General features: G+C 32.7%; 1 pseudogene; it reads left to right on the top strand.

Moving 5' to 3' along the window:
- The first annotated feature begins 1,277 nt into the window (after positions 1–1,277).
- Positions 1,278–2,911, top strand: LOC106337834 (annotated as a pseudogene).

The following is a 2,911-nucleotide window of genomic DNA, read 5'->3' as shown; positions in this document are numbered from 1 at the left end:
ATGGAAACAAAAAATTCAATAATTTATAAAATATTTATACAAGTTTATAAAATCAGACCAACCCCTAAATAATAAACCATAAACAATAATCAATAAACCCTAAATCCATATGTTATATTATTTTTGATTGATATTTTCTGATAAATAGTAGCCAAATTATGTTATTTCAAAAAAATATCTTTACTATCATTACTGATATACAGCAACAGACTGAAAAAGAATTATTGAATCTTTTTTAATGATTATAATGTAAAGCAATGTAGTAAAAAAAATTGATCAAAGCAATGTAGTAAATAGTTAATTACCCTATAGTAGTATTCAATTAAATTCTTCTGGTAATTGAGTTTAAGTTTTCTCTCGACCGTTCCTCTTAGGGGTGGGCGTTCGGGTACCCATTCGGGTTTGGTTCCGATCTATTCGGGTTTCGGGTTTTCGGGTTCAAAGATTTCAGCCCCATTCGGGTATTTCTAAATTTTGGTTCGGGTTCGGGTCGGATCTTTACGGGTTCGGTTCGGGTTCGGATAACCCATTTAAATTATTTTTAAATTTTTAAAGTTCATTATATACTTTAAATTTCTCAAAATCTATAAACAAAACAATATATTACATATAAATTTGAATAGCATATGTCAAAATACCTAAAATTAACATATAAATTGGTTTGGTTTGAATATTTGGATTGAGAATCAATAGATATTTTTAGTATTGTTGGTGTTTTGAATATACTTTAGCTATTTTAGACATGTATTTTTGACTATTTATATATATTTATAAGTATTTTGGACAACTTAAAAGTATCTTATATATTTTGATTTTCTTAATATATATTAAATCTAAAAATATATAATATATATATATAGGTATATAAATCAATTTCGGATATAATTGGGTACCCGAAATACTTTGGTCCGGATCGGGTTTGGTTCGGTTTTTCGGATCCAGGTTTTTTGCCCAGCCCTATATCTCATCGATTTTTTTTGTATAATAAATTTTAAATTAATGGATATATATATATATATATATATATAACTTTTAAAAGAATAAATAAAAACAGAGATAAAGATCTAGACATAGTTCTTTGTTAGAGATATAGCTTTTAGTTAATTATTTTTTGAAAAACAAATTGATTTTCCTATTGAGCTAAGGGTTTCAGACTTTGTTTGCTTTTTCTTTTTGCATCCTATATTAGCAGAGAGGGCTGCATGTGTGAAAGTATCAAACACAGTTTCTGAAAGTTATTAGTCTCTTCTCGAACCACGAAATCAAATTGATCAAACATGTGGAGTCAAAATCCAAGCTTCAGGTTTGAGATAGAGAAGTTCTGGAAGAAGAAGAAAGGTGATCACATATAGTCTAAGGTATTCGTTGCTGGCGGATGCGAATGGTAAAATTAACAACAAGAAGACTCTTTAAAACCTCTCTTAATGTTATTCGATTATATATGTAGCACTAATTGAACAAGGTTTAATATTTGTTACAGGTTTCTCAACGTTTATCCCAAGGGACATCTTCACGCTTATGATCACTCTTCTGTGTACCTGCGAGTTGCAAACCCTAAATCACTGCCAATTGGATGGAAAAGGAATGTTAATTTTTACTTCACCGCGTTGAATCATTGCAATATAGAGCGCTGCAGATCTAACAGTAATGAAGTTCTATCCTTCCAGTTCCATGTTTGGCTCTTTTTTATTCTCAACTGTTATTCGTGATTTTTGTTTGGAATATACAAACCAATATATGAACTAGAGAGCTAGGTTTAGTGTATACATATAGATTTTAGAAGTGTATAGTGAATATTAGTTTATGTGTAGATCGAGAGTAAACACGTAAGAATTAATGTTTTGAATTTTCAAGAAGTAAAAAAACTATATGCTTGAACCGATAGTTGGTGATTTAAAATCGCAACTTATAAGTCTTTTGATGTTTTTTAATCTTTTTTTGGCATCATTTGGCTTAACTGCTTAACTTTTTGTTTGTACAAATTAGCTTCATTTTAATGAAATTCACATATTTATCAAAAAAAAAAAAAACTATATGCGTAGAAAAATATGCGGTTGATGTTTTTTATTTTCACAGTTGTGGAAAGCAAAGTGTTGGACGCTGAGACTTCATCATGGGGCTTCCCAAAGGCATTTCGTCGTAGCCAGCTTAAGGAGAAATGGTTTATGGGAAACGACAGTCTCAGCATTGAAGTCTACATTAATGTGATTGAAGCTGTAGACGGAGAAAGCGATGATGTATCAGAGAAATTAAGAGGCTCCCGATATCAACGGTTTTCAGGTTTCTGCTTCTCAGGTACGTTACAAGAATCAGATTTTTGAATAAACAACTTTGCATGCGTTGTAGGGTTGCTTCATGACGTATAGATTTAGGTTCCTTCTTTGAGTAATATTAACATAGTCTCCTAAGCAGGTTGCTTTAGTGAAAAAGATATTCGCAGAGCATCCAGATATTGCATTAGGTTTCAAACCAAAGAACCAAGTGGTGAAGACAGCATACATGAATGTCCTTCTTGGCCTTATCAATACACTAAACAAGCCTTCAGAGAGCCACTCAGAGGCTGATTTAATCATCTCTCAAGGCGAGTTGAGTGAGCTGGAAGAACTGGGTTAGGATTGACTGGTTGAAGTCAAAGCTTGAGAATAATTTCTTGGAGAGGAAGAAGGATGATGCTGATGGTTCGAGGGTCCAACAACGTGAGGAACGTGTGAAGAATCTTGAGGATGTTTCCTTGGAGAAGAAGAAAGCAGATGATGCTGATGGGTTTAGAGTCCAACAATTCGAGGAAAGCGTCAAGAAGCTAGAGATGATGGTGTCTGTTCTCAAAGCGAAACTGGACCAGGAGAAGGGCAAAACTGCTTCTGATGATTTTTTTGTTGCTCTAACGAGGCAGCTTGATGTAACAATCTAG

This window comes from Brassica oleracea, chromosome C4 (genome assembly GCF_000695525.1).
Source record: "Brassica oleracea var. oleracea cultivar TO1000 chromosome C4, BOL, whole genome shotgun sequence".
Taxonomy (NCBI): domain Eukaryota; kingdom Viridiplantae; phylum Streptophyta; class Magnoliopsida; order Brassicales; family Brassicaceae; genus Brassica; species Brassica oleracea.
Note: the sequence above shows the minus strand (reverse complement) of the source record. Positions and strands in the feature narration are given on the sequence as shown.